This window comes from Cyprinus carpio, chromosome A20, assembly GCF_018340385.1.
Source record: "Cyprinus carpio isolate SPL01 chromosome A20, ASM1834038v1, whole genome shotgun sequence".
NCBI classification, from domain to species: Eukaryota; Metazoa; Chordata; class Actinopteri; order Cypriniformes; family Cyprinidae; genus Cyprinus; species Cyprinus carpio.
Window position 1 is genome coordinate 4,986,515 of NC_056591.1, and position 14,860 is coordinate 5,001,374.

General features: G+C 36.6%; 1 protein-coding gene across 6 annotated transcripts in view; it reads left to right on the forward strand.

Moving 5' to 3' along the window:
- Window positions 1–14,860, forward strand: part of LOC109108241 (neurexin-3b-like) — a 352,875-nt gene that overhangs the window by 131,002 nt on the left and 207,013 nt on the right. The window lies entirely within an intron of this gene.

Sequence of the window (14,860 nt, forward strand, 5' to 3'; positions counted from 1 at the left end):
AGATCTTCTCCCGTCGCTTGAAAGGTTGCAACGATGAGCATTGTGCTGTAGCCGATGACAGGCTGTTATGCGCAATGCAGTTATCTCTTCATTGCAACTCGAGTTTTGCACTTCCACAAATGCTTCCATCATAACTAACTGTGCAAACATGATGTAAATAAGTTGTTGTGCCATGTAGACTGTATCATTGAATATAAACTCACGCTGTGTGAATGACAGCTCCTACTATTATAAAGGAAGGGTTCTTTGATCGCTTTCTGTTGTAATTTAATCACAATTTAATAACTGATTATTTTCAAGCTACTGAGAGAAAAAAATGTGTAGTTGACCGTCAAATCATTGGTTTGATTTACTGATGCATAAACAGCAATAAATGATTTTGAGACAAAGAACATCTGACTATACACAAATCATTACATATCAGAAATCACTGATCGCAGATTAGGCATTAGAATTAACACGGTTACTTACATGTTGTGATATTACTCTCAGGTCCATATCTTACAGTAAAAGTCTGTTTGCAAAGCCTGCGCCAAAACTGCGATTTACCAAACTGATTTACCAAAGAATCAACAGTTAAACACCCCCTATGCTCTGGGGCATTTTTTGGTATTTTCGCCTAAATTTGACCTACCCTAATTCCAATGTTTACCGTACATACAATGGAGGAAATGAAAAAAATGGTGTCTTTGGATAGAAAACCATTTGAACTACAAAATATGATTGTAATTCTTCATAAATAACATTATATATGTTTTAATATTACAATAAACACACACACACACACACACACACACACACACAAAAAGAACATAGGCGCTTTTAGATTTTTTTTTCAGATTAGTTTTTTTGAAAGTCTGTAATTCATGTTCTAGAAGGGGACAGAAATCTGCAACTTACATTGTTTGATTCCACTAGGTGCCAAGATGTGCCAGAAAAAAGAATCTTTCAAATAACAGCTTCTAAACAGGAGTTTTTTGTTTCGTTGACCGAGTTTTTGAGTTTTTGAATTATAACCAAAGGGGTGTCTTTGTGAGTATCCTTTGCAAAAACAGGTTTTATAAAGAATATTGCCCTCAATATCACAAGTTTGGCTTCAGTCTAATCTAATACCTCGGTATCGATACTAAATCGATACCACAGGTGACCAATAACCAGCCTCAAATGTTAAATGAATTGAAGGCTGTAGGGAAAGTAATGCCATATTTCACTCCTACTGCCTTCTTTATTGATTTATTGCGGGCGTGTAGAATTAGCTTGATCAGTTCGATCCATCTTGTTTCTCCGTTGTCACTTTTTGCTGGTTTCAAGCGGCATCAAATACCGAATTGAGCAAAATTATGATATTGTACCGTTTGAAATATAATATATACCGGTATTTTTCCAGTACCGGTATACCGCACATCCCTACTACACAGTCAAATTCCTGAGAATGAGAACTTTCTTGTGATATATGACTTGACTGTTTTGTGAAAAAAAAACAAAACAAAAAAAACATATTCTTCATAAAAATTTGTCGCAATCATTAGGCGGAAATTTGTGTATTGGACGAATAAATTTCTAAGCTTCATTTTACTATTTTACTGAATTTTTTGAAAATTAGGCACGAACATTATTCACGTGGTTTTGGACCCGGTACCGGGTCCGCAGAGTTTATGTGTGGAGCAAACAAATAATGCTCTGCTGAGATATCCACACAGTTGAAAATAAATAAGCACTTTCCTAGGATTAGGATCCTTTGGAAGATAATGTTATTTTTTAGCCCAGTTATCCTGTACTGCTCTTCTCTTTTTCTCATCTCACTATGCTCAACGCACCAGTGGGCAGGGCCAAAGATGCAAAGATGTAGAAGTAGGCTTTTATCTGATTCTGCACAGATGGGCTTGCATCACACTATTACGTCATTATGTGACAAATTCTGAAACGAGTCGTTTCCTGTTCTTGGTTTTAATAAAAGATGTTTTCTGGACTAGCAAGGACGTTTTGAGCTCTGAAACTTTTTTTTATAGTAAAATGACCTCTTACATGTCATATATGATGGTTATTTCATTTTTAAGGAAAATCAAATAGTCAGTACTGTCTCATTTTTTTAAGAAGAGAGTTGCCTAAAAGCAAAGTACACTGTTAAACCTGTACGATCTTTACAACAAATGAGAGTTAAGGCTCTGTCTTACTGAAATTAGCTTCTCCAACACAACAATATTTTGGATTTTATATTAGTAATGACAGCCTAGAGAATCCATGAGCCTTTGGCTGTACAGACAGCAGTTTCTGAGTGGACAGCAGTTTCTGCTTTACAGCTGAGAAGAGGATTTTATAGTTTTTGTGTAACGTTTCTTGGGAGGTTTAATAGGATTTCTCTTTCACTTCTAGTGACTGTCTGTCTGCGCTGTTCACTCAGGAGGATCCAAAAGTTAAATTGAACAAGGCTTGGAGCAAGAAAATATTCCCATGGTGTTCAGAATTAGGAGCAAGTTCACATTAGTTTCTATGACAGTTTGTAGATAGCTGCTCCTCAGGCTATTGAGGGATGCAATCTTTACGCAGCATGGGTTGGGTTGCCTTTTTCATTATTCTACAATGATTTTTCAAGGTTTAGCAGATGGTTCAGGCTCCGTTGTGGAAAACACAGACTTGTAAATAATTTTGAACTTGAGGTAACAATTTTTAAAATCCAGGCAAAATAGTTATGTGTGTAAAATGTTAGCATCTGTAGTGTTTTATTTGTATCTATTTTATTATTATTTTATTTTAGTTTTTTTTTTTTTTTTTTTTGGTATGGGCACTTTTGGTTCTGTGGATGTGTAGAAAATAAACACATCAATTTTCACACCCAAACTAGTTTAAATTATCCACTAACAATAAGCAACAATGGACATACATGACAGAAGAATTCTTTAAATGTCATTATTCTGAATCACCATGTGCACCACATCTTAAATTATGTATTATGTTTATTGTGTTTTGATACAATTCTGTGGTTTTGGAATAAAATATCTGTCTTTTTCTTACATTTTTCTTGCTAATTCTAATTTCATAGCAAGAATTTTATTTCTCCTAAATAGACAAAACTAAGTATTACTCCTCCTCCTCCTACTCTCACTCTTTAAATCTCTGTTTAATAATAATTCATTTTTAATTTGACAAAACTGTAGCACAATAGCAACAATATATGTGATATTTAGCACAATTTATGATAATTTCAGACTTTTTTCAGATTAACATAGTTCACCATAACCATGTCTGTCATGTTCCAAATAATAAATAAATAAATAAATAAATAAATAAATAAATAAATACATACATACATACATACATACATACATACATTAAATCACCATAAAAATAATCTTTGCATTATATTCCAAGTCTTCTGAAGCTATTTTAGTTAAAAGTGAAAGTGAAAGTGATGTGACACACAGCCAAGTATGGTGACCCATACTCAGAATTCGTGCTCTGCATTTAACGCATCCAAAGTGCACACACAAAGCAGTGAACACAGACCCGGAGCAGTGGGCAGCCATTTATGCTGCGGAGTCAAACTCTCTAACCACTAGCCCACGACTTCCCCAAATAAGTTTAATTATTTTATAAATATAGTTTATGATAGCTTAGTGTGTAGAACAGACCAGAATTTAAGCAGTTATTCATTGACAAGCTTACTCTTTGCTCCAGCTCTAAATCAAATATGAATACTACCACTATGTTGTTGTTGTTGTTTTTTCCCTTTTTTTTTTGTTGTATCTTGACAGATATGGCTACTTTGAACTGTCATTGTATGTAAATTATCTGTTTTTTTTTTTTGTCTTATTTTATTTTTAATTGCATTATTAGCAACAGCTTAGTGGCGAATGGCTGACACATACAGAGTTTTGTTTGTTTGTTTATTTTTCAGAGTGTGAAGCTTCAAACAACAATTTTTTACCAATATTGCATGGTTAAATAGATGCCAGTAATTTCAAAAGTTGGTCAATCAATCAATCAATAATCCAACAAGCTATAAATTAATAATAGTCTAATAATATGAATACAGTCTACTGATATTGGGTGTTAATTCAATCATCTGCACTTTTACTATATTTTCCAAGGGTTAATTTTAACAAATTCAGTAGTTTTCCTTTTTGTTTAACTTGCCTTCCTAATTTACTTACTATTTTCAAATACATTTTGTAAAGATTGTATTGTTTTACCCTCTTCAAAAACCTCATCATCATTAAAAATATTTATAATATTAATATTTACATTTTGTAAAACTGTCATTATGTTGTGTCATGTGGATAGAGCTCTGTGAATATTCTTCAAAAAAAACAAAAAAAAAAAAAACTATAAATAAATAACAACATACTGGGTTGGAAATACATATGGTAAGTACCTAGTGACACAATTTTCAATTTAGTTGAATTGTTCTTTAACAAGGGCCTTGATAACTTTATTTCATAGCCTTTATATTGGCTTTGACAGAAATACTCAGCAATCTGAAAGCAGTGGTGAAGGATGGAGCATTAAAAATGCATTGCCATAATGAAGCACAGCATAGCGCCAGTTCCTAAATGTACAGAGGGATTTCTCGGGCAGTGGTTTGCTGCAGAGGGAGAGCATGCTGTCTCATCCAGTTAACCTTGCCTGAGTCCTGAAGAGCACTCTATTTTTGAAGCACTCGGAGCCCTCTGTTTGTGTGTGTGTGTGTGTGTGTGTGTGTGTGTATATATGTAAATGTGTTAACATGCCTCTTGCACTGCTGTCTCCGCCATTTCACCTGCAGTCAAGAACACGCAGTCACATGTTAATGCCAAACCCCCACCCGTCTCCTCTCCGACCACTGCAGCCTCTCTTGTTCAAGGGCCCTGTAGGGATTGTTCCAGGGCTGCTTTCTGAGTCTGTGGCCCGGGGCCGACTGATGTTAGCTGGAAGTATCACACTTGAGGTTCCAAGTTCATTCGATGTGGCCTCATAGCGATTCGCTATAGTATGGTGATAGTGTGGCTTTATGGAGGGTCCTATCTTGTTCTCAGGTTTATATGGTGCTCATAGACCAATTTTTGAAGCCATGAGGCCTGACTGAATTGATGCCCATTGAACCCATTTAAGCAAAATTATATTTTTGTGGCTTTCATCCATATCTGGTACCTTAGTATTCTATATACTAATGTGTATGTTAAAGGAAGTAATCTGAAATGCTGACAACATGAAATTTTAGTAGAAGATCTACAGAGAGCAAAAATAGTTCACTCATAATTTCTTAGATTCTTGTCTAATAACATTTTGTTCATAATGAGCAATAGCGAGTAACAAATCATAGCTCACAACTGTGATGTAAACAAAATGTCTTGTTGCAGTAGTAAATACACCAACACAAGGCAGACAATTGTTTCACACACACACACACACACACACACACACACACACACACTCACACACACACACACACACACACACACACACTCATGCAGACATTCTCTCCTGATTATTCATTTACACTAAAGCTGGATTCATAAAACAGTCATGGTGGGATCAGGGTATGCGTGTTCTGAAAAGAGTAGACAAGTTATTTAACATAAATGTCTAACATGTCTAACATAAATTATCTAACATAAATGCATACATTTTTTTATTGTATTTATGTAAATTAGTAGAAGAAAAGTCTGTGCCAAAATTCTGTTTTATAATGTTGTACTGTGGTTATGTGCGTAAGTGCATGAAAAAGGTATTAAACGTATTGTTATGTGACCTATAGCAGGTAGGACACACTGAGCAGTGTCATGTGGGTAATGTAACCTTCTTATTCTAATTAAAGAATAAGAATATTTTGAAGAATGTTTTGTATTCTGCCCCAAATTCTTAAAATATCCTTATCTTTGGTAAAGATACACACAAAAGACAAAACTTGAGAAGAATTTAAATTCCTGAAAAATCCTTGCAAATAACCTCTTGAACTTGTCTTAAACCCTCAAAGGTAAGATGCTTAATACATTTATTGAGTTGTTTCAAATATTACGCATTACAACATAACAGTAGCAAATGCATGTTAGTATTTGTGCCCTTCTAGAGATGTGCACGAGTATTCTGAAGTGACAGTGTTGATTGTTAACCTTGCCCATGGCTCACAGCATTTCCTGATGCCATTCTCAAAATATTTTCAAATTTCTCTACTGTGCGTCTGTGCAGTAAAGAGGCAAAGACTATTTTTTTTTATTTAGAAGTCCAAATATATACAGAAATAGATTCCACTATTGTACTTAGTGTCCAGTCTCAATGCAAAACAGTGTATGTCACAAAAAAATGTGAAGATACTTAATGTTTTTGTTCCCTGTATGTCCAGTTTGGTGGCTTAATGTAAGGAATTTTCACAGAACATTCTGGGGGGAAAAATAGTTATCCTAGATAGACAACTTGATAGTTTAATATATCTCTAATATGAATATGTCTGTTGGGAACGTTTGGCTGAGTCCCCTGTCAGAGATATCTTCAACTCCCACATCCGGCAGAGCTTCGACCAGATCCCGAGGGAGGCTGGAGACATTGAGTCCGAGTGGACCATGTTCTCCACCTCCATTGTCAACGCGGCCACTTGGAGCTGTGGCCGTAAGGTCTCCGGTGCCTGTCGAGGCGGCAGTCACCGAACACCGTGGTGGACACCCCGGAAGTAAGGAATGCCATCAAGCTAAAGAAGGAGTCCTACCAGGCCTGGCTGGTTTGTGGGCCTCCTGAGGCAGCTGACGGGTACCAGCAGGCCAAGTGGGCTGCAGCCCAGGTGGTTGGGGAGGCAAAAACTCAGGTCTGACAGGAGTTTGGTGAGACCATGGAGAAAGACTATCAGTTGGCCTTGAAGAGATTCTGGTAAACTGTAAGGCGCCTCAGGAGGGGGAAGCAGTGCCCTGCCAACACCGTTTACAGTGGAGGTGGGCAGCTGTTGACCTCAACAGGGGATATCGTCGGATGGTGGAAGGAATACTTTGAGGATCTCCTCAACCCCACGACATGTCATCCATTGAGGAAGCAGAGGCCGAGGGCTCAGAGATGGATTTGTCCATCACCCAAGCTGAAGTCACAGAGGTAGTTAAGAAGCTTCTCGGTGGCCAGGCATGAGATGAGATGAGATCTGCCCTGAGTACCTCAAGTCCCTGGATGTTGTGGGGCTGTCTTGGCTGATACGCCTCTGCAGCATCGCGTGGCGAACGGGGGCAGTGCCTCTGGAATGGCAGACCGGGGTGGTGGTCCCTCTTTTCAAGAAGGGGACCGGAGGGTCTGTTCCAACTACAGGGGGATCAAACTCCTCAGCTTCTCCGGGAAAGTCTGTACCGGTCTGTCATGGTAAAGAAGAAGCTGAGCTGCAAGGCAAAGCTCTCAATTTACTGGTTGATCTATGTTTCTACTCTCACCTACAGTCATAAGCTGTGGGTCATGACCGAAAGGACAAGATCCCGGATACAGGCGGCCGAAATGAGCTTTCTCCGTAGGGTGGCTGGGCACTCCCTTAGAGATAGGGTGAGGAGCTCGGCAACTCGGAAAGAGCTCAGAGTAGAGCTGCTGCTCCTCCTCATCGAGAGGAGCCAGCTGAGGTGGCTCGGGAATCTGTTCCAGATGCCTCCTGAACGCCTTCCTGGGGAGGTGTTCCAGGTGCGTCCCACTGGGAGGAGGCTCCATGGCAGTGTTAATTTCGTTAACGAAGACGACGACGGAAAATATTCATTAACGAACATTTTTCTGTGACTAAAGGCCCGTTCACACCAAGGACGATAACTATAAATGTTACGATATTTTGGTAAAAATCAGCGAACGATATCTTCTGTTTATTCTAAGCGCACGCTCATCTGCCACTTTAAATTCTCGAGCGCGTTACAGCAGGATAGATTCTGATTGGCTGTCAATTTTTTATCGTTCATCAGCTGGAAAAAAATCGTTCTGAAAGTGATTCCAACGATATCTTTTTCTTTGTCTTTATCGTTATAGTTGTGGTGTGGACGCTGCTGTTCTTTAATACTGAAAATTATTTTTAGAACTATATCTTTATCGTTATCTTTATAGTTATGGTCCTTGGTGTGAACGGGCCTTAAGATGAGACGTTGACGAGCTACAAATAATATCTGATGATGAAATTATGACGAAATTTATGCAGCGTCTTCGTTAACTAGACGAGACAGGACTATAATGTTATTTGAGGACTACCGGACATGCAAAATGCATCCTATAGGCTATTGTCCTTCAAAATGTGCGTCCCTGTCATTGGATTGCGATCGGATAAGGGGCGTTTGCATATCTAGTCAGTATAGCAGCCGCAGTGGATGGATGGGCTAATAAAACGCGAACTAGCGATCTGAAACAATGGCCTCAGCACCCGAAGGGGTAGGGATAAGGTAACCAGACATCCTGTTTTTCCTGGGAGTCACAATTAGTTGTCGATTAACTTAAAGTTAGTGAAGGAATCGTGCTGATAGAAGTGTTCTCTCTCTCACGTGCGCACACGCTCCACTTCCTCAGTTCTCATATACAGCACACGATCAGTTCTCAGTGATCAAATACACACACAGCAGTCCAAATGTTTATCGTGTAGAGTTTTTCACGTAAATACAGTAGGTTATGGATTAAGTGAACGTGAACAGGTGGGTGAAAACTGAACGTGTGTCAGTATTTCATGCATGCCTTCCGTCTTAAAAGGATAGCATTCCAAATTAAATACCTATCTGTCATTAATGGTAACCAACAAAAGATGTTAAATAAATGTATACGTTAAGTAAAACCATACTGTATCTGGAAAATTTGTTTAATTTGTATCTCTATTCTGTTTGTCTTATTGTGCTTCTTTTTAAGTTGCTCCTTTTTCACTACTGTTAAAGGGATAGTTCACCCAAAAATGAAAATTGTCATATTCAGTCCTTGATTCAAATTTCTCATAAGCTTAATTGATTTGGTCTAAAGAGAGAAGAATTAATGATTATTTTAGCTTAAAGACTACATATAAAAATAGCTACCAAAATACAGTTTGGCTAAAAGTATTGATTAAAAGTAATGACTAAAAGTTGACAAAAATGCAATGACTTTTCTTCGACTAAAACTAGACTAAATCTATGAAAGACTCTAATGACTAAAATGTGACTAAGACTATTAAGCATTTTCATCTCAAGATAAATACTAAGACTAAATCAGAAATGCCTGCCAAAATTAACACTGCTCCATGGAAGACCAAGGACACGCTGGAGGGGCTATGTCTCTCGGCTGGCCTGGGAACGCCTTGGTATCCCCCCTGGAAGAGCTGGAGGAAGTGTCTAGGGAGAGGGAAGTCTGGGCATCTCTGCTTAGACTGCTTCCCCCGCGACCTGGCGCCGGATAAGCAGAAGAGGAAGAAGAATGAATATGTCTCTAAATTTATATAACAGTTACATTTAGTAGATGTAACAAATAAAAATTAGAGAATATAGAATATATTTTAGATTAAAAAGCAGGCGGAACATCAGAGGTGGGTAGAGTACCCAAAAACTGTACTCAAGTAAAAGTAAAAGTACTTATAAAAATATTTACTCAAGTAAAAAGGTACTAGTCTGAAAAGTTACTTGAGTAAGAGTAAAAAAGTATCAGATAAAAAAACTACTCAAGTAGTTAATTACTATGGGTCATATACTGAATATCTATAGTCTATTTTTATTTGGATATATAGATAAAATGTATGTTATGTATGTGTGTGTGCGTGTGTGTGTGTGTGTGTGTGTGTGTGTGTGTGTGTGTACTCCAGTCTTCTGTGTTACATAATCTTTCAGAAATCATTCCAATATGTTGATTTACTATAAATGATGTTTTCTTTAGCTTTCTATTCATCAAAGAATCCTAAACAAAATGTCACGTGTTCCAAAAAATATTAAGCAGCAAAATTGTTTCCAGCACTGGTAAAAAATCAATATATTAGAATTATTTTTTGTAGGATCATGACTCTGAAAACTGGAGTAACAGCTGATGAAAATTCTGATTTGCATCACTGAAATAAGTGATATTTTAAAGTATGTATTATATATGTATAAATAACCTCTGACACAGAGAAGAGTGAAAACTCCTCACATGACCGCTAAGATACCGAACATCTGAACATAACGAACCAAATGATCATTGACGGATCTTCTTCTGTCTGTTCTGCAAAATGTAAACATATGTATATTTATGCAAGCGTAAATATTGTGGAAATATCAATGTTAATTGTGTCTAGGCAAAGGCATTCCTCCTGTAACAGAGCTAACATGGGTTTGGAGGGTATTTATTTCATACTCTGTGACAGCTTATTAAATGTAAAAATAGTATTTGATTTAATATATAAGCACGGGAGTCATGCACTCATTATTTTTGAGGGGGCACGAGTGGGGGGGGGTCGTCATGTGACACAGGAGCTACAACAGCATATTGGCAAATTAAGAAAATTATTAAGATTTTTTTTTTTCATTCCCAGACGCATGAACTATATCATGAAATCACCTTTGATTGGCCACTGCATTCATAAGCTCAACAAAATCTTAATGGGCTATTTTTTTGTCTTTTGGAAGATGCATTCAAAATCCACTTGGCTCAAAAATCTGAGGGGGCAAGTGCCCCCTCACTTTGAATGGGCATGACGCCTCATAAGTTACACGTACAACAAACTAATGTCTAAGTGGTATCGTGTACTGTAATCGAGTGTAGCCTAAGTTATACCTGATGAACCGTAGACAGCACACGCGGTGTTCATCTAATAAAGATCTTCATCGCAAGCAAAAAATTTGCTTTCAATTGTCTGTAGATCCAAAGCCACATCTTCAATGCTCTTGATGTTCTTAAACTTTCTGTTACAACTCTGAGTAAGAACCGCTTCAGACGCTCAGCGCGTGCGGCGGGAACTGAACGAATCATTCAAACTGACTCAAGAACCAATTCACTGGTTTGATCAAGCCTTTGAACAGAATTGACTCAAAAGAATGAATCATTCGCGAATGGGCATCGCTCATTGCCCTGAGAAAAGTAGACGGCGTGTTTGGAATAAACTGAAGCATTTATAACTTATATTGCATTAAGATAAAGTAAAGAGAGGAGCGTCGCCCACAGTTACGAAGTAAAAGTACCCAAAAAGTTACCCAAAAAATTTACTCAAGTAAATGTAACGAAGTAAATGTAACTCGTTACTACCCACCTCTGCAGAACATGACTAAATAACTTATGAGTACCAGAAAGATATTCAGGCTGATTGCCTGCCAAATTTCTAAACGGCTTCATGACCGTAATAAAAGAATGGTGAAGGTGACTTGGCAAGCACCACTGTAGATTTCTTTGTTTTTACAAACTGTGTGATGAGTCAAGATAATTTTCTGTCGTAATTGACAGCAAGCCACATATGTTGTTTGTAGAGCTTATGTTTTATTTAACCCAGAATATTCCTGTAAGAATAAATCTATTATTATTATTATTATTATTATTATTATTATTATTATTATTATTATTATTATTATTATTATTATTATTATTATTATATTATTTATTTATTTGACTAATAAAAAAAAATGCTGGGAAATTGCCTTCCTCAGGTAATTTAGATACGTCTATGTATTATCAGTTTAGATTTGTGCAGCTCTTTATTACTTTACTCTGATAGCAAATAAGGGCATCAAATGAGTGTAATATTAATGAACAGCATACACTGAACACTACAGCCTCATAAATTATGATATTAATGAATCAATTATGTCATAGAAAATATAGCCTTATATTGGCCTTAACTGCTTTATTATCATTGAGAATGTATTGTAAATCTATTATGGTACACATTAGAAGAAGAGATGCATTTGGAATAGCTGGAAGAGGGAACCTAAGGTAAACTTAAAAAAAAAAAAAAAAAACATTGTTCACATTTTCTCTGTAAAAATAGCCCTAGTCTCTCTCTCTCTCTCTCTCTCTCTCTCCCACACACACATACATTCTCCTGTGTAAGAGGAGAGGTGTGAGCATTCGTCTTTTCCTCAGGCTGACAAACACCTTCATTGTGACACTGATCTTAGCAGACATCCACACTGACACTGCAAAGTTTCATCTCTTCCACTGTCTCCTTCACTCCTTTCTTTGCAGTCCCTCTTATTATTTGGCTTTATTATTCTGCTGTAGCACACATCATTAGGAGACAATTTGTGCTGTTGTTTACTATTAAAGCAGTCAGCTTTTAATAACTATACCTTAAAGTTCATTACCTCTGTAGTTTACTTTAAGTGGCTATCATTCACACCATCAGTAACAATGAGTTGGACCTATAGGTTTTCTGTTTATTTGCATGTTTTGTCTACATTGTTGTGTATGTTGTTTTAGTTTCAGAGTCACTAAAAGATAAAAAAGAATAATAATATTAATAATAATCAGTTGAAAATTTTTTAGACACAATATTGTCATTTACTTTATCTAAATATCATGAAAAAAAAATCTGTTACAATCAGTTAAATTAATGATTCAGTGACTCACTCATAATACACAAAAAGGCCGTGGCTGCATCCAAAATCACATACTTTGCGATTAGTATGTGAAATGTACTAATCGCGTTTGAAATGTACTAATAGTATGCGTATAGTATGTGAAAAGATTACTATGCCTGAATTAGTATTAGAATTTAGTATTCCTAAAACAAGAGGCGATAAAATACGCAGATGACTTTACAAGGCCATGGGAGAGGATTTGTAAATGGCAGTGAAGCAATGCCACTGCCACTGGTAGGTCACATGAGTGACAACATGGTGTTATTAGTATGTAGGATGAAAATCATACTACACCTATTCACACTATATAGAAAGTACTGCTGCAAAGTTATTACTTATTCAAAAGGAGTACCTACCTAGAGTATGCAATTTTGGATGCAGATACAACTTTTTTGGCCCCTACAGGCATAATGTTGTAACTAACATAAAGGACCACTGAAAAGTCCCCACTACTAATGCATAGACAGTCTGTCTTAAACACTGCAAACACAGTCAAGTGGAGTGATACAAAAAATCCCAGTGGCGATGCACTATGTAAGCAGTCTTGGAACACTAATCAGGAAATCAGATTTGAGAATTAGAACTGTTATATAATTAAATGGATCATGTAGTAAATTTATAAGGATCTTTAGATGTGTTTTTTTTTTTTTTTTTTTTTTTTTTTTTTTTTTTTTTTTTGTGGAGAACAAGGCAAGAATTTATCTAGGTGGACAGCAGTGGGAGCTTTGTGTTGTGACCATTATGTCTGCATAGTATATCAAACTCTTTTATTTCAGAGGAGCAAGACAAATATTGTTTTCCATGATATGACCCCTTTAAGTCATCGTATTTCATAAAATAAATAATAAAATATACAAATTCTAGTCTAGAATAGTGAAAGCCAGCTAACAGCTCAATATTTGGATGCTCATTTATCTTCTCTCCGCTGTTCAGGTAGAACACATGAATAATAGTTTAAAAGATGACCCTTTATTCTAGGGTGATGAATGCAGTAAGATCAGTGCAGTAGAGACTGAGCTGTAAAGCAGAGCTTCTTATTTGAATCAAGGGCAGAGATGCAGTTATCTGGGATGAAAAATGCAAATGCCAACACATTTGCAAACAGAAAGCCTCATCTTCATTCACTGCCATTTGGCTTTTGTTCCACATGTCATCTACTCACAAAAACACTACACAATGCAAAAAGTGAACAAAGAAGAATAATGAAGCTGGTATCTATAATGTTATCTGCTCAATTATAGGCAGTTGTCAGTGAGGGTTTAGAGAATAAATCTTTTAATGTTTTTTAAACCTCATGCAGAAGATTGAACTTTTTAAAGGAATAATTCACACTCTTGAAAATGTTGCCATCTTTTACTCACCGTCATGTCTTTTCAAACCCCAATAACACTATATTGATAATCTTGTCCTCTGCTGCAACTTTCAAATATCATTTCACACCCATATATAAATGTATTTTTTCTTTTTTTTAGTTGTGAATCCAGAATACTGCTTACATTTCAGATGCTGTCTGTACATTCATAAAATAAATTTCAACATCTACTCAAACGTACAAGAAAAAGCATGTTTTGTACGTAATGTTACGTGCAAATACCTAGGCTAGCAGATCTGTAGTCCACTGCCATGGATAGTATTGGTGTTAGTACATTATTGCAGTCGTTGGAGGTAAGTGATGGTAAATAATGTGGGCCAGAGCTGTTCCAGAAGCTTAGAGATTTGGCCAGTGCACACTGATAGTAACCGGTTCCAGCCAGTGAGCGTCTGTGAGGGAGAAATGCAGACTCAAGCAAATATCATCAGAATGGGTTTGTTGCGTAAATGTATGCAAAAATATCTGAGCTTTTCGTTATTTGTTTGACACTTGCAGGAAGTGGGTGTTAAAGAGTAGCTCTCTAATCCATATGTGTAAAGTCGAGCTTTAAACAAACACGCATGTCACTAGCATTAGAGAAGAGGAGGATGGAGATAATGAGTGAATTCCTCTTATTTGTACTTGAAAAGAAATGGCTTGCATGCCAATAAAAGAGAATACATAAAATGCCAATAAAAGAGAAAATCAGTGTGTATAGCCTCAAGGATCGCTAAAATACACACACTTAAGTAGCATGCTAAATATATCTCTATACACTGATGTTGTTTTCATTTTAAAGCAAGCAAATAAGCAAATAAATAAATAAATAATAGACAAATCCATTGAATTTTTTTACATATGCAATGAGACATAATTTAGTCTTTTTATAAAGCTTTTCCTTGGGGACCCAACAGTGTGGATCCCGGAACTATTTAAGTTCTGACTCTTTTTGTGAGCGCTAGCAAATCCTCACATTTGTATTTGTGTTATGGTAGAGGGATTTCCATTGACCTTTATTGTTTTTATACTGAGTTAATTATAT